We start from the raw sequence: 22,141 nt of genomic DNA, 5'->3' as shown, positions 1-22,141 counted from the left end.
CTGCAGCATGCCAGGCTTCCCTGTCCTTTACCATCTCCCAGAGCATGCTCAAACTCATGTCCATTGAGTTGGTGATGCCATCCAACCATCTCATCCTCTGTCATCCCCTTCCCCTCCTGCCTTCAATCTTGCCCAGCATCAGGGTCTTTTCTAATGAGTCAGCTCTTTGCATTGGATGGCCAAAGTATTGGAGCTTCATCTTTAGCATCAGTCCTTCCAATGAATATTCAGGGCTGATTTCCTTTAGGATTTACTGGTGTGATCTTCTTGCAGTCCACGGGACTCTTCAACAGTCTTCTCCAACACCACAGTTCAAAAGCATCAGTTCTTCGATTCTCAGCCTTCTTTATGCTCCAATTCTCACATCCATACACGACTACTGGAAAAAACATAGCTTTGACTAGATGGACCTTTGTCGGCAAAGTTATAGATATTTTATATGAATGCGATTAGAATGGACAAATATTTGAATTTTTAAAAATGGGAAACAGATTGTGAAAATTAGATGAGAAAAGAACATTTATTAGTGTAAATATCAGTATAAACATCATAGGCTTGGAGGTTAGAGAGACTCTTGCAAATAGAGATTTTAATGTTAGCTACATCTTTTATGAAGTCTCATCTCATATCTGTGGGATAAGTGAGGAGAAATGTATGGTGTGTTAGCTGTTTGGAAATCTATACTCACACTCAGAGAGAAGCCTTTAGTGGCAGATAAATGTACTCTGTTCTTGATCCTCATTGGCTCAATTTTTTGTTACTTGAGTGGAAGTATGAAAAAAATGTGACAAGGGACAGTTAGATTCTAATTCAAGTACTAGATCTGGAATGACTGGGTGGGAGAACTCCTGTTAGAATGATGGGCACAAAGTCACAGGATGAAATCAAATAGAAAACATGACATAGCCTGCTAGAGTCTAGTGCTGAGGACATTTGGCTTGTCAAGAGTTCACTTTGAAGTTGGAGGGATTTTAATTCCAGTCAAGTACAATATAAGCCAATGTGATGATTTGTTCCTCACAGATATATTTGGCAAGTAATGGAAAATATTATGAACAGGTGATGTTAGAAGCCCTTCTTTCAGGCTTCAGTAGAGTGCTGACTCAGTAGTTGTGGCACACACCGGCTTAGCTGCACTGTGGCCCGTAGTATCTTCTGGGACCAAGGACCAAACCCACATCCCCTGCCTTGGCACCGGGAGAATCCCCTTCCCTCTTATTAAATGGAGCTTTTGGTGATGGTGGAGACAGACCTGATTTTGTCTCTGTGTCAGGCAGTGCGTTTACACCCCCTTCCCTTCTTCTATACCTGATTTGTGTTGTCTGAGAATTTCTTCCAGTTTGGAGAGTAGAACTTGAGGATTTATCCCAGAACACCCTCTTATTGGGAATTAATAGTTGAAATTAATTTTGTTCCTGTATTTCCTGGTTCTGTGCTTCTGATGGGGTCCTTCATGCTCATACCCTACTTGCCAAGATCTTTACCTAGGAGGTAGAAGAAGCACTCAGCTTTCTTTGTCTTTCTTTTGTCTCATACGCACATTGTGATTCATTAACGCATTTAGCTTAACTTGATTTAGACATATGGTGCTATAAATCTCGGTAAGGTTTTAAAAAGAACTAGGTATAAAAAAATAACAGTTTTGCAAACCTGACTTGGAGTCAGATTAGTTCTGCATATGGTGAAAGCACAGAAAGCTGTGAATTTGCCTAACGACGTTTTGCAGGGTTGGAATTACTGACTGATAAGATGATTTTTAAATGAAGAAGGAAAATCTTTGGCAGTTTTCATCGACTCTTGACTTACTCCTACATGTTTATTTGAGGTATAATATATTCTGCTTTCTATGCCAGATGAGCTAGTTCCAGTTACTTAGAAGCAGGACTTTCCTATAATCCCTCTACTCCCCAGCACAGCCTGTCTGGTTTACAGGATATTGTTCGAGTAAGTAGTCCCATCCCGGATGATTGCTTCAGTGGGAACACAGTCACTGCTAATGGGACAGATGCCAAGAGCAGTGGAGGAGGCATTTTGCAATTGTTTTTATGACATGAATTCTGGGGCCTCATTTTAAATCATTATTTAGAAATCTTATTATTTATAAATTTTAGTTCTTCCAGTTCGTGTGCGTTGTCTGTACAGAGTAGCATGACACAGCCTTGGAGCCTGGATTCAAATGCTTAGCCTGACACTTCTTGGCTCTGGGATCTTGGTACTGGCTCTGGGATCGAGCTACATGTCTATCTCCCCTCAATCTCATTTTCCTCATCTGTAAAATGGGAACTATATTACACTGATGACAGGACTATTCTGAGACTAAATAAGATATGTGTAGCAAACATCCAGCACAATGCCTGGTGCATAATAAAATCTCACTACTCACTAACTCCTTCCCTTTGCCTCCCCTTCGCTGCCTACCTTTTCCTTCCCCAACATGAGGGTAGAATTCACTTAAATTTTATATTCTATTAGTATATAAAAGGCTTCTCTGATAGCTCAGTTGGTAAAGAATCTGTCTGCAATGCAGGAGACCTTGGTTGATTCCTGAGTCAGAAAGATCCGCTGGAAAAGGAATAGGCTACCCACTCCAGTATTCTTGGGCTTCCCTTGTGGCTCTGCTGGTGAAGAATCTGCCTGCAATGCAGGAGACCTGGGTTCGATCCCTGGGTTGGGGAGATCCCCTGGAGGAGGGGAAGGCTACCCGCTCCAATATTCTAGCCTGGAGAATTCCATGGACTGTATAGTCCTTGGGGTTGCAAAGAGTTAGACACTACTGAGCGACTTTCACAGTATATAAAATGTCTTAATCTAGTCCATCAACCTTAAGAGAGGAGCAGCCTCTATTTGTGTACTGGAGTTTGAGTGAGCAGTGGATTGCTTAGGTGGGCTCCCCTAGGGAGAGGAATGTGTATGTTGGGGTTATGTCTGTCAGAGGCTTTGGCAAGCCTCCCCTCTCTTTTCCACTGTTCCTGGAGCCACAGGGAAAAAGAAGGAGGGTCAGTTTTCTCCACAGAGGCAACTCACTGGGGCTTTATTTTAGGATCTTTTCAGGGGACCCCCTCTGTGGAAGCACAAAGTTGCCTCTTGTGTCCCCTGTGGATTAGTAAAAGCAGCACCTAGTATCTGGTGGGTACAGACCTCTTAACATTTCTGTGAGGTCAAGTTCTTGCTGCCAACATCTTTCTATTCAACCAGGGGTTTCCCTTCATGCTGAATTATGTAAATTTTATGAAAAGGTCAAGAACTCCCCAGGCTCAAAGAAAAAAACTCAAATTCACTTTCAAGTCAGATAGGATTAAAGTCTTCCCGAAGAGAATACTTTCTAAAAGTTAAATCTATTTTTTTTTTCTTTTTCCTCTGTACCATTTTTTGTCCCCTCTCCCTTGCCCCTGCCAAGCAAGTCCTCATCTTCACAAATGGCGGAGTGATCTTCCTCTTTTTTTGGATATCATTAGATTCTCTGCCAGTCTAGAAACACAGATGAGGTTAGTGTGTCCTGAATTTTTTCGAGGTTATCCCCCAGCTCACAGGCCTGAGGTAACTCAGGAAGCAATGGGGACTACTGGCAGCCTACCATACTGGTGACTTTTGTAGTATTAGTAACAAAAAATACTTATAGCACGGTAGCATGAGCAGTAATTTTAGGAAACTATGTACCCCATGGATTCAGTGGACATGAATTGGAGCAAACTTTGGGAGATAGTCAATGGCAGGGAAGCCTGGTGTGCTGCAGTCCATGGGGTCGCAAAGAGTCAGTTATAACTTAGCGACTGAACAAAAAAATACCAAGCTAAATTCTGTTTTTATCATACAGTGAATTATAGAGCATTTCATTTACAGGAAAGACTGTTTCTTGTACTACATGTGTCATTTGAGAAACATGCACATTTAAGAAACTCATATATATGCATGTATATATGTATGTATTTATTTCAGTGTTTCTTTAAATGTGTTGCAATTTAATAATTCAAATATATATTTAGTAGTTAGTAAGTAACATCAATTTAGATACCTAAAATAAGGGCTTAGGGAATTTGTTCATGCTGACTTTGATCGTTTGTCAGACAGAATATCCTTTACCTACTTCTTTACTCTCTAAGAAGCCAGAAGAGAATATAGTAAAATTTTTAAAAAGATTCAGTATGTAGTAGATATTAATTACAGTGAGGTGTGAATTCTAGGATGAAAAATATGGTAGCCAAGATGATATCAGTACCAGATCTTGTGTTTGCATCCAATTCAGATACTAACAAAGTTCTAAAATCATACTGCTAAGGAAAAAGAGCCTTTAAATATGAGCATATTCTCAACCACTTCCCAAGTGACAGCTGTGGTTATTATTTTAGAGATTCATGTTCATAATTGAGGTAGATATCCAAATGGAAGAGATTTATTTTGATAGAGTCTCTCATTGACTTGCATCCTCATCTGTTCTGTCTGACATTCCCTAAAAGAGACTTAAAAAAAAAAAATGCTGTTTTTGTGATAGGCAGTGGTATAGATGTAATCCAGTAACCAACAGCAAAGATTTACTAGTCTTTCTCAGACTGATGTCTTTGAGCTGATATGGCTGATTGTTTTTTTTTTTTTTTTTTTTTTAAGAATACAGAGCCTAAAGAATTATGGAATGAAAGTTTTGGTTTTTCCTTCTATGGAAACATTAATTAACTACAGTCTGATTTAATTTGAGCACAGCTTATCGTCTTTAGCTTTAGGTCAAAGCTGTTTATCATTTCCTGAAGGTATTTCATATCATCTAGAGATAGGGCTTCCCAGTTGATATCATTTGAGAAACTCATGCACAGTCCTTAGGCCTTTCTACACAGCATTTAACTTGACTTTTTACTGAAACTCTAATTTGTGAATGTGTCATCCATAGGGTTTGTGGTTAAAATTTTCTTGTCATATTTCACAGAGTTGTCAACTTCTGATTTCTGTTTCATGTTGTTCTATCGATATTGCTCTCCAGAAGTCTGTAAATTATAGTCATTGCATATTATTAATTGCTTTAAAATGGAATATTGATATATTTAATGCATGTAACTGCCAAGGGTTTGTAGATGTGGGTGGAACTCTTTGACCAGCACCTTCTCTCTGTGGCTGAGTGTCTGGTAAGCATGGAATTGGGACAAGAGGAGTCAGTACATGGTTCAGCTACGTAGTAGCATCAGCCATGTGTATTGCCTTTGTAAATGAGGACATACTTTGCCCTTGGACCTAATGAGGCATGAAATTCCCAGATACCCTCAATATGTGCCTTGCTTACTGTGTTCTTCTTTTCAGGCACTGTATTCTTAGAGTTCTTCTATTTCCTCTATGTTGACCCCGTTTCAGAAAATATCAATAGTCTGTGATTGCTTCAGAATTCTGTTGCTGTCGTTTTTTGCTCATGTGCAAACTTGCAGTGCCTCAATCTGCAGCTATTGGTATACTGTTCCTTTTGTGTATTTATGTGTTGATTGATGAAGAGACAGAGGCAAGGATAAAAGTGAAAGTGAAAGTTGCTCAGTGGTGTCTAACTCTTTGTGACCCCATGGGCTATCCAGTCCATGGACTTCTCCAGGCCAGAATAGTGGAGTGGGTAGCCTTTTCCTTCTCCAGGGGATCTTCCCAACCCAGGGATCGAACCCAGGCCTCTCTCATTGCAGGTGGATTCTTTACTAGCTGAGCTACGAAAGAGGACCTCTTGTATCTCAGCATTAAACGAGCCCATTAAGTGGGTTGGACAGTAACCAATGAGGACCAAGATATTTAAGAAGCCCAGATATCACTGGCTCAAGAACTTTTTTAGTTCTCTTCTCTTCTTATCTGGAACCTCATGGTTGGCCTCAGGGCTAGGAGTGGATTGACAGTTTCAGGAGAGGGTTTTTCTAGATGGTGGCAAAGCACCCATCAGTATCTTAGCCAGGAAAGAGAGTCTCACAAGAATCAGCCATATTTCCCTCCCAGGCTTTCTGAGAGCAGTGCCAGTATTGATAAGGTCTCTTCTTAAGGCTGCTTTTACCTGTGGTTGCTTGGGTCCCAGGGCAGAACTGAAAATCCTTCACTGATCATATTTCTGTACATGAGGTGAGGCACAGTGAGGTGGATTAGGAGGGCAGAGGCCCTCGGAGTCAGAGTGTTCTTGTTTCTGGCTCTGCCAGGGGAGCTCTGTGCCCGAGTCTCCTTCTTTATAAACTGGGATAATAGAATCATGAGAACAAAATTGGATATGTTTTTTTAAAAGCACTGTTTATTAAAAAAAAAAAAAACTGTATTATTGGCTTGTTTGGCTGTTCTGGAACCTTGCTTTAGAAAATCATACTTGATCACTGTTCTGCAAGTAAGTCCAGCCCTATTGTTGCAACCAGGCTGATCCTCAGAAGGACCTGAAGTTGTTTTAAAAATACAGATTCCTGGACTGTCTATATTTTTTTGTGTTGGAAGCTATATTGGTTGCTGAGCCCCAGTGTATTAGGACACCTGTCCTGAGTGATTCTTATGGTGGGCCTAATCCCGGAGCTACAGGTCAAGAGTTCAGGGACCTGGTCACACTCTGCTCCTATTCCTGCCTCCAAGGACCCACCGGGCCCCCTGGATCTGGGCCTCAGTTTTCTTTTCATTTACACTTAACAAAAAATAACACAGCAAATAAGTCCTGAGTCACAATGCTCTCTGGATACTCAATTGGCATTTAAACATTGCAGGCAATGCTTCCTAAACAAGTGCCCTGGATGAGAGTTGTAATGTGTGATTAACATCTGCACTGCTGAAATAGAATTTAGGATTTTCCACTCCGATTTGTGTACAACTAAATCAGGTGAATTACTGCAGAGAGTGTCTTTGTAAATATCCTCATTGTAGTATTACCCAACATTGAAGTAGTTTGATTGATTTAAAAATGGACATTTCTCTGTGTGTGCTTAGTCGCTTAGTCCTGTCCTACCCTTCATGACTGCGTGGACTGTAGCCCGCCAGGCTCCTCTGTCCATGGGCTTCTCCAGGCACACACACTGGAGTGGGTTGCCATTCCCTTCTCCAGGGGATCTTCCCAAACCAGGGATCAAACCCGGGTCTCCTGCATTGCAGATTTTTGAGACCTGGTTTTCTTGTCTGGAGAATCCCATGGGCAGAGGAGCCTGGGGGGCTTCAGTCCTTGGGGTCACGAAGAGTTGGACACGACTAAGTGACTAACACTCTTCCCTTTTGAGGGATCACACTGGACATTTCTGCACAAGATGAAATGAGATGCTTTTTATATTATACATTTTTAGATTTAGAGCATTGATGGTGATTACATGACATTATATAAGCCAAATGGGGAATACAGTTTCCACAGGGGATGAAATCCTATGAGTCATTGATTAACAGTAGTGAACTGTGGCAGAATAGTGTAGATCTTTACATCAGGATTTTGGGAGCAGAGAAACCATAATTTTGAATTGATGTTTGCTCTTTGTTTTAGGGACAGTTTAGAAGGTGTTTTGCAGGGTTGTTTTTTTTTTTTTTAATATAGGTTTTTAAATTTAATATTCTGTTCTTAGAAACTGGCTGAAACAGTGTGACTGTGTGTGTGCATTTTTTATGTCTGAGGGGAATTGCATGACTGTCTTAATTATCATCATCTTAAAGCCTCAAAATACTTGAATATCAGGCATTTTGAGGAGACATGCAACTGTTAAGACCAGCATATATATAAGGAGAAAAGAAAGCCTTGTCATGAGACATTTATGAAATTATACATGATTTTAGTTATGAATGGTGAGGATGTTGCCTATTTATAAATATAAGAGAAGTCATTTTAAGGCATATGAGTATATGAAAGAAGGGCAGATATCATATTTATTTGTCTATGATCATTCTAATCATTATTATGACTGTTGTGATGGTTTCTCTGTTCTTGAGTTAGGTACAAACCAGCTTAATCCCTTTTGCAAGATTATTTTTGAGTTGAAGAAATAGTCTTTTGACCTAAAGAATGACCATTTTAGAACTGGAATTGTTTTGTTGAGTTACCTTTTCCTCCCTGGAAAATGAGATGAAATGGTATGTTTAAAGCTTTACCAAATTGGATTTAGGGTATACGCTTTCTTCTGCCTTTTGTGTCGAGGCCAGGAGAGACAGAGATAAGGGTGACAGAGATAAGGGTGAAGTTAACTGTACAATTATATTTACCATCAGTTGGTTTTTAAGGCTGCAGCTTCATTAGGTGGTTAGCACTTGGCTGTTCTGCCAAAAGCATCTTTTTGGCCATCTGTGCCAAATTAGAGGAAGTAATGGCCTTGGGCACAGCTGCTGAGTCTACTGTGTATTTCTAACTCATTTATTAATGATAATGATCACACGGAGAAGTCCGGTGGCCAAGTGTGTAGAATAAATCGAGGGACCCAAATACACACATAGAAATTTAGAGATGCAAGAAAGAAAAATCTGTGTTGTACATCATGAAATGAAAGTAGGTGTTATTTAAATCTGCATCGAGGACTTTAATGTTTTTTACCTTCATCTCCTTTCTTTCTTCTGGTGGTTTGGTGGTTTAGTTGCTAAGTTGTGTCCGACTTTTGTGACCCCATAGACTGTAGGCTGTCAGGCTCCTCTGTCTATGGGATTCTCCAGGCAAGAATACTGGAGTGGGTTGCCATTCCCTTCTCCAAGGGATCTTCCCGACCTGTAGATCAAACCCTGGTCCCCTGCATTACAGGAAGAGTCTTTATCATCTGGACCACTAGGGAAGCTTTCTTCTAAGGAGAAATAACTACAGGAGAGACTGACCTTGATTTTCAGCACTTCTTTGTGATGCTTCATGGATTTTGCTCTAAAGTTGATATTTTTCTAAGAGGTGAAGCTCATTAATATATCTCAAAATTCATTGATTGGGCCTTTTCTCAGCTCAACAGCTCTATTGAGAAGAATCACGGAGGGATGAGTGACTCTCATTGGTGTCACTGCTCTTTTCTGTTGGTTCTCTTGGACCAACAAGCAGGACCTTTCCAGGCAGGGTAAGTCTGATGTCATTAGAAGTATAATTAAGGAGTTATAAGAAAATAAACTGTTCAGCAGTCCTAAGGATAAAAAGAAGGCCAAGAATCAGGATTTTAAATAGACATTTCTAAATTTTGTATGGCCAATTCATTCTCTAGAATACCCCAACTGATATGTTGGAAGGAAACCCTGTAATGAAATTGACCTTTAAGAGAAAGTCACCAAAATTATGTATTGTGACTTTGGCATATATAATGTATTTTAGTAGCAAACTTCCCAGTACATGCTTTTTTAGTTTTTTTCCTCCAAACCTGCCTCCTCCAGAGCTTCCCCATCTTTAGTTACTCAGGCGCAGAGTCTTGTGAAGTCAACCTTACTTCTTTCTCAAACAGCTCACATCTAGGCAGTCAGGAGATTCTGTTGGATTTACCTTCAAAATGCACCCAAAATCTGACCGTTTCTTACCATATTCCTGCTCCCACCATTGCCCCAGTCAGCACCAGCTGATGCTTCAACTACTGTAACAGATTCTCAGCTGGTCTCCTTTGCCTCTTGTAGTAGTGTTAGTTGCTCGATGTTCGAGCACGTGTTAGTCGACGTGCGTTTGACTCTTTGCGACCCCATGGGCTGTAGCCCGCCAGGCTCCTCCTCCAGACATCTTTCCCACCCAGGGATCAAACCCCCATATCTGTGTCTGCTGCATTGGCAGGCTAGTTCTTTATCACTAGTGACACCTGGGAAACCCTTGCCTCTTGTAGACCGTTTCCAATACCACAGCCAGGGTGATCCTTCTAAAACCAGAGTTAGATCACCTTCCTCTTTTGCTCAAACCTCCAATAGATTCCATCCCAGGAAGCAACACAGTCCACACCGTCTTTCCCCTCCTATCCCCCGTCTTCATCTTCTGCTGTTTCCTGCCCACTCCTGCCCTGGTCTCGCTGGCCTCCTTTTCTGCTTTAGAACCTGCGCACATTGTCCCTGGTTTCCTGTGCCTGGACTGCTCCTCTTCTTGCTTGTCCCCAGACTCCCTCCCTTACCTCCTTCAGGTCTTGGCTCAAATGTCACCTTGTCACTGAGGCCCACTGCGATCACCTACTGAAAATGTAAACTATCCCCACCCCCCGCTTCATTCTCAGTTCTCCTTACCCTGTATTACTGTCCCCTTTCCACAGCTCTCATCACTTTAAAGAACAGATTTATGGAGGGTTAATTTACAGATTGTAAGTGTACAGTTCAATAGTTTTTAGTCAATGTATATAGAATTGTGCAGCTGTCACCTCAGCCCACTTCTAGAACATTTCTATCAATGCCCAAAGCTGCCTTGTGCCTCTTCACAGTTATTTCCACTCCCGCTCCACCTTAGGTAACCTCTAATCTCTGTATCAGTAAATGTAGCTTTCTGGACATTTGAATCTCCGGCTTCTCTGACTTGGTATCACCAGTGCTCAGGAAGTGTGGGTTAGAGGAGCTGGATGTTTATGTAAAGTTCAATTATTATGCTATTCAAGTGTGTCTGATCCTGTATGTGGCTAACTAGGCTGTCATCTCGGTATGCAGTCCCCAGACCTCTCAGTTTCTCCTTCCCACCGGCTCCTGTGCCCTTCTCTCCACTCTGTTCTTCCGGCCACTTTGCTGATTCAGGTCCTCAGCACTATAGCTTCTCTACTGGTCTCTGCGCTGCTTTCTTTTTTCTTCCATCCCTTCCTGTGGACTCTGTCAGATCGATATCTTTGGAAACTTGGCTTTCTTTATCTCATTCTTCTTTCTAAAAACCTCCTGCGACTCTCTAAGACATGTGGCTAAATTAGTCTCAAAAAGCATTTCCCCACCTGCCTTCTAATTCTTCCCAGTGTGAACCATCTCCCTTTCTCAGACTTTGTAAGTAAACAGGCTTTCAGGAGGTACTGATTTCTCTTCAACCTCTAATTGTCTGATTCCTAAGCCTCTTTGTCGAGTAACATGTGATTTAAGGAAAAAACAACAACAAAAATCTTTAAAGCTTCTGGGAATTGGCTATTTAAAGGAACCCAGTAATTTATCTCTATTATAGTTCCTTACATTGAGTATTCTCAGAACGGCTCTTCCAAACTTGCTTTATATGCAGTTAAAAAAAAAAAATTTAATCAGGGGTTTCTCTAGCCACCAGTGTGGTGAAGAGAAGTTACAGGATTAATTCCATAGTGGAAACAAAACAACATGTGTCTGGCTGAGGCCCTCCAGCATCAGGAGCAGTCCTTGGCTCTGTTTCTCTGTTCTGTGTTCACTGTTGTTCCCTGCTGGAGGGTACTAGGCGGGACTGGGGTCCACAGTGGAGACTTTTTCTTCTGGGATCCAGCCTTCTCATGTACACCCCATCTTCTCCATGCTGTTACTGATTTCAGTTGTTCTGGCCCTTTGTGATGAATGGTGATATTAAAACCGTCTTTGGACTACAGTGTCCACCAGCCACTTCCCTCCTCCACAGCTAGAGGGACTCTGGCTTGTAGCTGCCTTTCATATTTTGTGTATCCACAGCGGTGAGGTGGTGCATCCATGGGATGGCTTTAGAGGCAGACAGCTCATATGTGGAAACCTGGTTCATTCTTTTACCAGTTGTTTGGTCTTAGGAAAGTTATTTATCTCTTTGAACCTGAGTATCCTCATTTCTGCTCTGGAGACAGTTATCCCTACTTTGCGGTATAATTATATGGATCAGATGCAATCATGTACATATGTTATCCTTGTTCAGCAAGGAGGTAAGCACTCAGTAAATTTTTCTTTGCTCAGTAAATCTACTTCTATGATTATTCTTAAGCAGAGGCAGGAGGGCCTGGGAGCTAAGGTTGCTCCCCTGTTATTGGAGAGAGCAGTCTTCCTTCCTGTTATCACCTCTCTCTGGGTGTGGGGGTAATGAGAATGTCAGCAATTGTGTTTTGACTATCACCTCTGTTTTTCAGTATTCGGGGTCTAAAGCTGTGATTCATGGGCCACACCTGATTGTGCTCGTATGACCCTATTACTCTCATTTCAGGATGAAAAGTATGAAAGATCCTGTGTTGTTGTCACTTATTAAATATGCTGCCACTGGTGTTTTTGCTTATGAAAGCATCGCTGGTTTTCTCATTAGTATTATTCTGTTCCGTTAAGAATGCTCATTCGGCACATAGTTATGGGGCATCTGTTCGATGTCAGGCTCCGTGCCAAGTTCTGCTGATTCAGTGGTGAGGAAAACAGATCATAGCTTCATCGTCTTGGAGCTGACACTCTAGTGGAATTGAGGGGCATTCCACAGACGATTTCACAAATAAGGGTAAAAATCACAATAGAAATAAATGCTGAGGCTCGTGGTGTTGGGAAAAGTGTAAAAAGGCTTTTGACCTGCTCTGAAGTGGTGGTGAGGAGGCCTTCCCTGAGAAGGTGGGGTTGGGGGTCTGAAGGATGTGATGAGATAATGAAGTGAAGGCCAGAGGCTGGAGAATGCTTCAGAGAGAAATTCATGTGCAGAGGCCCAGTGCAGTGTCAAGGCGGAAAGCAGTGACAGCGGAGTGCAGTGGGATGCTGAGAGCCAGGGAGAGGGAGCAGCGAGATGATGCTCGAGGGTGGGGCGTGCAGGACCCACCACACCTGGGTCTTTAGTCTAAAAACGGTAGAACCCACTGAGGAGGGGTTTTAGTCAAGGAGTGACAGCACCTGGAAAGCTAACAGTGGCTTCTGATTGGAGGAGAGCACACATCACTATAGGAAGGCATTACTGTCTGTTGCTCTGGTTCAGGTCAGAGAGGATTGTAGTAGCTTGGTGAAAGGAGGTGGCGAGGAAGAGAGAAGACCATTTAAGGGCTGTGGAAAGGTAGAATTTTCAGGTCTTGGTGCTGGATCGGGTATTGAGAATGAGGACCCTACTGAGTCCTAGGTCTCTGGAGGTGGTGCTATTCCATGAGAGCTGTGTGGGGTGGAGGCACCATTTGCATGGTGGTGAAACTAATCCATACAGCTGCATGGTGGTGCAGTTGGATGTATGTTGGTAAAATTCATCAAGAAAGGGATTCTAGAAGAGGTGGGGGTGGGTGGGATGGGTGAAGGAAATTATGTGTGCTTTTGGCAGTATTAAGTTTGAGCTGTCTTCAAGTATTCAACTGAAGATGTCAAATAGGAGATTATTGTATGTTTGGTTATCATAGAAACTCTGATAAAGTTTTTAATCGGGGTTGGAATTGCCTAGAGATAAAAGTCAGAGAAGGTGATGGCACCCCACTCCAGTACTCCTGCCTGGAAAATCCCATGGACGGAGGAGCCTGGTAGGCTGCAGTCCATGGGGCCTTGAAGAGTCGGACACAACTGAGCGACTTCACTTTCACTTTTCACTGTCATGCACTGGAGAAGGAAATGGCAACCCACTCCAGTGTTCTTGCCTGGAGAATCCCAGGGATGGGGGTGCCTGGTGGGCTGCCGTCTATGGGGTCGCACAGAGTCGGACTCAACTGAAGCGACTTAGCAGCAGCAGCAGAGATAAAGTAGACTGTTGAACTCTGAACCTCACAGAACTGGAGCACATAATGATTAGTTAGAGAGGGTGGAGCAAGAAAAATGTGTAACTAGAGAGGAAGAGGGAAAACCAGGAGAGGATGGAATCATAGAAGCCAAGGAAGTAGCAAGATTCAAAAGGAGAAAGCATTTATCCGCTTTGAATGCTGCCGATATCCAGTAAGTCAAGGACTGAAAATGATATTTGGATTTAATGACAGTCCAGCTAAGGTACTGAGGTGGACTTGGAGGCCAGAGGCACCTGGCATCCCAGGTCACTATGCCACCATGTAAATCCTGGAACCACGTCGTAACTCTGAGCAGCCCCAAGAAGGCAGCGCCTCCCAATGGGTAGAACAGAAATTGAGTTGTAGGAAACAGAGGGTTAAGCTCTTAATTTTCTCCCACACCAGAGTTTGCAGTTAAGGCTCATACCTACTCTTGAGAGTACTTATTCATCCAGCAGACTTTGTTAGGTACTGTCATGAAAGCTGGGTGCGAGGTGGTAGTGGAGAGGAAAGATGCAACTACGGTACGTGTGTAACTGTCGTCTAGGCCTAGTGTACACATCCCTAACACAGGCACAAATTGTAGGAATTCAGAGAATGGAAAGTTTAGTAGAAGATCTGGAATGCACAATCAAAAATAGAAACATGAAATGCACAACCAAAAACAGCATATTTCAGGGCCAGAAGCCTCTTGGAAATCTGAGATAATTAACACCTTAGGATTTACTTCAGAGTGTCACTGGTAGCTCATTAGGCTTTCTCTGGTGGTGCTTTTTCCTTTGCACTTTTGCAAACAAATTTTCAAAGGTTTGCTTACCAGGTTGAAATTTCAAAAAATAAATTTTTCTGAAAACTCTTTTAAAGGTGCAGCTTAATTCATATGTTCCAATAGCAAACTAAATTTAACTGAAGTACCCAAAAAGTCAACACTGCTTTTGGTAGAAAATATAGTGAAAAAAGGTATGTCTTTCTTCTTTCAACCTGGATTGACTCTAGTTTTTTTTTTTTTAATATTTTGAGAAATGTCCCTACTGAATAAGTGGACGTGGTCAAATGTGGATTTAGATATTTGACTTAAGAAATATGATTCTTGTTTTTTTTGGAAGTCTGTTTGTATCTCCACTAAGAATTAACTGTACTTGATCATTCCTTAAATGTTTCCTGAAGAACTTAAGACACATTTTATGTGAAATTTTAGCTCTGAGAAACTGGTTTTATAATGCAAAAGAGGTTTGATATGAGGGGGTAATCATAAAACAATTCAGGATAAGACTGCTGTTGTAGCTGACTTCACATAATCCATGAAAACCCCTTTTATTAGCACCACCCTGAAAGTGAGCCTGGAGAAGCGCCTTCTCGGTTTTCCCTTCTGGGTTCCCTACTGCACAGGGATCACCTGGGATGGTGCCTACCAGACACTGTTTTTCTGTGTTTTACCCTTCACTTTTCCCACCTGCACCTCCGCTACCCACAAGGAAAATAGGCAAACACTTTCTTGTACTGAATTCTCAGTTTTCCTGTGTTATGTGTGGGTGGGATGGGGGTCGGATGGGGAAAGTGGTTGTCACATACCTTTTTGAGAATTTAATAAATTCCTCTTTCTTGTACAAAATGCATGCATGCTTGCAGCTTCAGAAAAAGAGTGGCACAGAACAGCAGGGGCTGTCACGTGCTCGAAGTCTGTTCATGGATCGCAGGTTGGAACCTTCTGTCGTGACCATCCTGGGCACCAGGATCTGAAGGCACTTTCTCAGACACATCTTTCACTGTAGTAGTCTCTTGCTTTAGGGGCTTCCCAGGTGGCGCTAGTGGTAAAGAACCCACCTGCCAATGCCTGAGACAGAAGAGATGCAGGTTTGATCCCTGGGTTGGGAAGATCCCTGGGTCTGGAGGAGGGCATGGCAGCCCATTCCAGTATTCTTGCCTGGAGAATCTCCATGGACAGAGGAGGCTGGTGGGCTAGTCCATAGGGTCTCAAAGAGTTGGACACAACTGAAGCCACTTAGCATGCTCTTGTTTTAGAGCCAGTGATGACTCCACAGTTGCTGCTCTTAAGTTCTGGCACTGTGCCATTTGCAGCCCAAGGTCAACTGACCCTGCTTATCCCGGTCATCACACCTGGCACTACTCCCAGCACTGTGGCTGTCCCCCCTTGCTGTCCCCCCTTGCTGTCTTTCTAGTTCTTGCCCTCCTACATATGTTTGATCCTGAACATGTGTGCCTGACCCCTGGCTCAACGTGGCTGTACCTCCCTCTCATCCTAAGATGAGTGCACCAAGTTTTAGTGCCATGCTTATTTCCTTCATGAAAACCCCACTCCTGATTAGCTCTACCGGAGAGTATTTTTCCTTATTTTAGTTCTCATCTACTTGCCACTCAGTTTTCTACATAGCTATGTGGTGAAGCCTTCTGTTGTTCTCTGGTCATTTTGAGTGTTTCCTTAATTAGAAAGTGTATCAATGACAGGAGCAAAGTCCCACAATGTCAGAGCAGGAAAAGACATTAGTAGTGAAATCCTTCATCTTTTATTCCCCTAGCAAAAAAGTGGCAATAAGTTATAACTGTGATGAGTGTGTGCATGTATGTATGTGTGGATACATTCAGACTACCCTTTTAGGGTCATATGAGAATCTCAAGGAGGGGGAAAGAGAGGAAAACTCAGAGACTGAAAAAGCCTTTCCTCAGGTGATTCTAATGTCCCTCCCTGCATCTCTACCACCATCACTAGTCCCCTACTGTCCCGCATCTGTGAGAATCACTGCCTAATGCAGACTGGCTTCTGAGCTAGCCTGGGAAATAAGTAGGCAACCTGTTTCACCCCTTCCTTGCCCACGTGCCTTGCCGAAAAATTAAATGAGCACTCAGTGCCAGAGATTTAGAGGGAAAAGAGACAGGAAGAACAGAGAAATGAGTTCTCTGTGGATTGTCTGTGCTCCTGTCCACCCACCAACACACACATCTGCGTACCTTTACACACATTTGAACACACTTGTGCATCCCTTACCCATGCACACACATTCTCATTCTCCTATTTTTTTTGTAAACTTATATTTGATTTATAGTAGATGCAGATTTCCATATTATAGGGGTTAGAAGGACTTGCAGGAGAGCTCCTAAAGCACTGGGTCTCTTGGTGGTGTTCTCACAGGATCCATGTGCTGGTAGGATCTTCTATGGCTGGGCCTCTGTGTCCGTGGGCTCTACATGCACAGAGCACTGACCAAGGGTCTTGAGCACCTGTGGATTTTGGTGTCTGCAGTGGCTCCTGGAACATATCCCCGGTGGATATTGAGGGGCACAGCTTTACCTGTTTTTGCTGAGCCTCACACTGGATAATTTCACATAGGCCACAGAGAACTCTCCAGACTGATTTGAGTTGGATCACACTACTGTCCATGTGAGAAAGCAGAAGCATGGAGAAGCAAACTGGCTTATCCAAGGGAGACAGAGCTGGGGCCGGGACACAGGTCGCCCAGACTTTTCATTCACTAGTCGGTCTTCTTTGGTTTCATAGTCCCTTTGGTGTCTCACACAGGACACGTTTTATAAGCCTTCCCTTCTTTTTAAGGACTTTGAGATCCTGCTCTTATTTCATTGCCATATGCACAGACACTCACCCCAGCCATCTGGGGAAGGGAAAAGTCCTATCTGGCGGAGGAATGAGTATGCAGATGAATTCTTTTTATAATTACCCAGAACAAGGTTGTTGAAGGTATGAGTTATTTAGCCAGCTTCTTCAGATTTAGATTCAAAGCCGTTCTCATGTTCAGAAAATATTTTATTTTGTACAGAACCTTCAGGACATTCATTCTTTCTCAAAGTGTGATCTCACTTTTCAGCATGTCTCTCTGGCTTTGGTAGCTCACGAAAAGCTCGTACACCACCAGCATTAACTTGACCCCCGGCTGAATTCTTTGCCTGTCAGCTCCTGTCCTCCGGGCTGTTATTCATGGTAATATCAAAGATGGGAGCAGCTGGAATCAGATGCCTGTGATTATGAAGACAGTAATTACTGATCACGCCGACACCAGCAATCGTAACTAGTGCTTGAATAATTGAAAATGTTACCTACGAGGCAAGCAGTGATTCAAGGTGTCAGAAAAAAAGGCATTATATAGAGTAGCCTAGGCAGTAATAGAAGGGCTTCCCTGGTGGCTCAGAGGTAGAGAATCCGCCTGAAATGCAGGAGATGAGGGTTCACCGCTGGGTCAGGAAGATCCCCTGGAGAAGAAAATGGTAGCCCTATCCAGTATTCTTGCTTGGGGAATCCCATGGACAGAGGAGCCCAGCGGGCTGCAGTTCATGGGGTCACAAAAGAGTCAGACACGACTTAGCAACTAAAACATGACAGCGACAGGCAGTAATATAATGTTTTCATTCTTGTTTTTTTCAGGTAGTCTGGCTAAAATTGCTCTGTGGAGGTAATGAACTTTGAGTTTAACCAGTTGTCTTTTTTAACTTCTTTACAAAATAGAGTTATAAGATCTGGAGGAATGCTGTTTAGGGCGAACAAGTCAGTTTTCTTCACTTCGTCGGGTTATTGTGAGATAGAAAAGTGCCCCATGTGCTACAGAATGAGTACAGCTGCTAGAGTGAGTTTGATGAGGTTGTTTGCTTCCATTGCGCTTCCATGTGTAGAAAGTATGTTCAAACTCATCGTTTCACTTAATGGCAGTGAAAGTATTTGTGGAAGAAGTTGTTTTACCTGTCTTAGGAAGAAGTAAGTGTTGGCTAAGAAAGGCTAATTGATTTGCCCAAGTTACACAGATAATGCATTGTGAGGTTAGGTTAGAATGTAAGATATGTTCATGATTGTGGAACACTTTACATATTTGTCGGGTGGCAGACCATTCTATAATATATGTTTGCTATATTTCTAGTATTTAGGGGAAAATATAAGAGATACTGTCTTCTTTGGAGGAATATTTTGGATCTGATCTTCTATCAGAAGAATAAATAGTCATAGGAAGGAAAAAAATGCTTTTAATAGACTTGTAAAATTTTCTTCACTGGAAGACTGATCGTTTTTACTCTTACATGTATAACTCTGAGTGAATGAGTGAGTCGCTCAGTTGTGGCTGACTCTTAGTGTCACTCTTGTGTCTCTGTCCCTATGGACACAGCCTGCCAGGCTTCTCCACCCACGGGATTCTCCAGGCGAGAATACTGGAGTGGGTTGCCATTCCGTTCTCCGGGGATCTTCCCGACCCACGGATTGAACCCAAGTCTTCGGCATTGCAGGCAGATTCTTTACTGTCTGAGCCATCAGGGAAACCTATAACTCTAAGAATATAACTCTATTTTGATAACTGTTTTTATGTATAGGATATGACTACCCTATATTGGATGTTCCCATATTTTTGTATTGAATTTGTAAATCTCTTATTATGACCTACCCTCAAATATTGTAGTTTTAATTTGGAAAGCATTTGTTTGAGAAATGTGATGTAGCTTCCCATATTTCATTTTTATTTGTTGTTTTTGATCCTTACTCCCCTGTGTCAGCACATTGCTGTGCCAACTCTTCATGCTGGTGTAGACGGTGCATAGCAGGGCCAACTCGTAACACTTTTCAGTGCTCACCTGAGGCCATCTAACCCATAACTTTGCTTTTTCTCCCAGAGAGCTAGAAGCCCACATCCGACTCCTATAGATCTGAAATCCCAGGATGTACCCTAAGATTGAAGCATGTCAGGAGAACCTTTTGGGGCAAGCTCTTCTGGATGTCACAGACCTTATGGAGAGAATCAAAGCTTACAAGCTTAGTTCCAGCCCAGTGGGCCAGTGTCAGAGCAAAAGCTTGAATCCAAGTGCAGCAGAGTGGCTGCCACCAGATTGTCCTCTGGCCCAAGTCCATGTGGACTCAAATCTAAGTTCTAGAAAGGGAGGGATTCTTTACAATGAGCAAGAAAGATAATGCATTGGTTGAAATCTCTAAGGGATCCTGAATACATGGTAGCACTGGAGTAGTGTGCTGTGCTGGCACTTAGAATTGTGGTCATTTTAGGAAAGGGTACTTTTGGGCAGTGAGTACTTCGGATGAGTGTCCTTGCAGCATCTCAGGACTCTCATGAGCTTTACTGCCACTGTCAGTGACGTTAGCAGGAGCCTGTGCCCTCTGAGGTACGCGTCTGTAGATTAGTGGGCATGGTTGCACAGTAGACAAGTGAGAATGGAGGGGCTGAGAAGATGGTCATGTTTTTTGAGAGTCCATGAGATACATCCTGAAACTGACAACCTCTCTTGCCTTTGCAGTTGGAGTTTCCAAAGTTATAGGTGTGGGTGCAAGACCAGAAAGGAGATAGAACAGTTTCTGGAATCCTAGTGTTTACTGAAGTGCCTGAGAAATAAAGGGTGTATATGAATGATAAAATGTGATTTAGTTTGTTTTATGAAAAAGTATTCACTTTACTGAAGAAGAAATATCAACAGAATTAACATTTCAAACATTTAAAATGTGAGTTGAGGACAAAAAAATCTATTTTGCAAAATTGATATGTATCATTCTAACCAACATAACCATTCAAAATTATTATAGTATTTTCAGTTTCTACTGAAAGTTGTTTTTTTACATAAAACCTTCATCCAGATCCCATTTAGCTTGCTTGATTTTTTCATATCACTTATCACTCTCTGGCACACCCTGTAATTTACTTCATTTTCCATGGTTATGGTTTATCTTCTCATGTATAAGTTAAGCTCCACGGGGAATGCATTTTGTCTGTTCTGCTTGCTGATATAAAATGAAATGCCTGAAACATGGAAGCACTCAGCAAATACTTATTGATTATTAAAAATCTATGAACTTGGAATTATATATGTTTTGTGAGGAAGAGACAGTGAACAGTAGGGACATGGAGAACTCTTTTATGAGATAGATCGTTAGACAGATTACCTATGGGTGAGGGTGTAGTTGTGGCAGGCTACTTTCAGATTTGTGACTTTTAGCTTATGCTTTTGCTCTTCGTAAGCCTCCAGCTCAGCAGCAGATGCCAACCCTGCTCTTACAGTCCTGGGGGAAGATCCTAATGAGATCACCACTCTTACTTTTATTTCCTTTCCTATTCATCCAGATACTTTGTTTCATACCTTAGTTATTCAAAAGGATAAAATTTAACTTGATGCAAATTGGCTGGCTAAGGAAAAAGAAAGGGGATGGCTATTAAATGAACCAAGAGCAATTACAGGACGATACATACCTTTAGGTTCCAGATACTAAGAGGGGGGGATACGTTTCATTCAAAATGTTCTTGGAAATTTTTGTAAAAGTGAGCTTTGATTAGTTACTTTATTTAAAGCATTTATGAGTAAAACAAAACCCCTTGTTCAGTTTCTGAACATCGATCCTGGAGAAAGCCAGTATAAAGAAAGCCCTCTCCAGATTCTCATTGAAAAGGATGCCGTATAATCAGTGTCCTGAGCAGTGTCTTCCAGGGATCTTTCCAGGGTTATCACAGCACCTTCTCTAGGCTTTTATTCACCTTATGCTTTAGTATGTAGAGTGGCAATAATTTGAAGGTATAGATGAGGAGGTATGATAGGGTTGAAGTCTGTAGCCATTTTTACTCTGGTGTTATTTAATGATGACAGCTAGAACTTTTGTTGATTTTTATGTTCTTAGCATTGTTCTTAATATTTATACTGGCTTCTTAAACTTCTGTAACTATGCTGTGTGGTAGATAGTGTTATTATCATTTTATAGAAAGAGGAGTCAGACACAGAAGGGTTACATCTTTGTCCAAGGTCCTATTGCTAGTGGGCTGGGAGTTGAAACCAGACAATTTCATGATAACATTTGCACCATTATCCTTGTGCTAAATGCCTTTCTGAAGCCAAAGACCAGATTTTAGAGGGTCCACAAGAGAAATGGTTGTGCTGAATATTTTCCAGAAAATTATCTCTGATACCTGACATCTTGGAAATAATTGAACATTTATGAAAGAAATTTTTGCTTACTGGAAATCCCTGGAGTCCAGCTATTCTGCATTGCTCATTCAGATGGCAACACAGTCTGTGACAGGGGTGTGAACTCTAGTCAGACTTTGCTAGGTTCTTAATCCCAGCTCTGTCACTTACTAACTCACTGACCTTGGGACAGTTACTTCATATTTACATCAAACTTGATGTTGGATTGATATTCTCTGCTTGGTAGATTCCTAGAGGTGGCATTCTTAGCAATTTCCCTAGAGAGACTCAAAGTTCTTGTTGTTTTTAATAGTATGTGGATAAAAAGTATTTAGCTAAGATACTTTTAAATAGTTCCTGGGATTTAAAATTTTTGTGATGTCAGTGGGAAAGTCTGTTTTTCTCTTCTACAGAATTATTGAAACCATAGGATACAATTATGGTGTGTTTTCTTCATGAATAAAAATGGTGATTTTGTTTTACTTATAGCATATAGCACTATATACTGTATATCCTGTAAGAGGTAGAATATCACCAAAGGGCAATAATATCTTCATTAGAAAATACACTTAAAAACTGTGTGATCTTAGACTTGGCACATTGGGAAAATTAGGATTGATAAAGAAAGGATTCTACTTCAGTCATTGTGAAATACCAAACATGATGGATTTGACAGCCTTTCCCCCCTTCCCCAACCTCCCCCGCACTCTTCTCTCTGAGATTTATCCCCCCACTTGTTGAGCCCACCCAAGCCTATTGACTGAGCC

This window comes from Capricornis sumatraensis, chromosome 13 (assembly GCF_032405125.1).
Source record: "Capricornis sumatraensis isolate serow.1 chromosome 13, serow.2, whole genome shotgun sequence".
NCBI classification, from domain to species: Eukaryota; Metazoa; Chordata; class Mammalia; order Artiodactyla; family Bovidae; genus Capricornis; species Capricornis sumatraensis.
Note: the sequence above shows the minus strand (reverse complement) of the source record.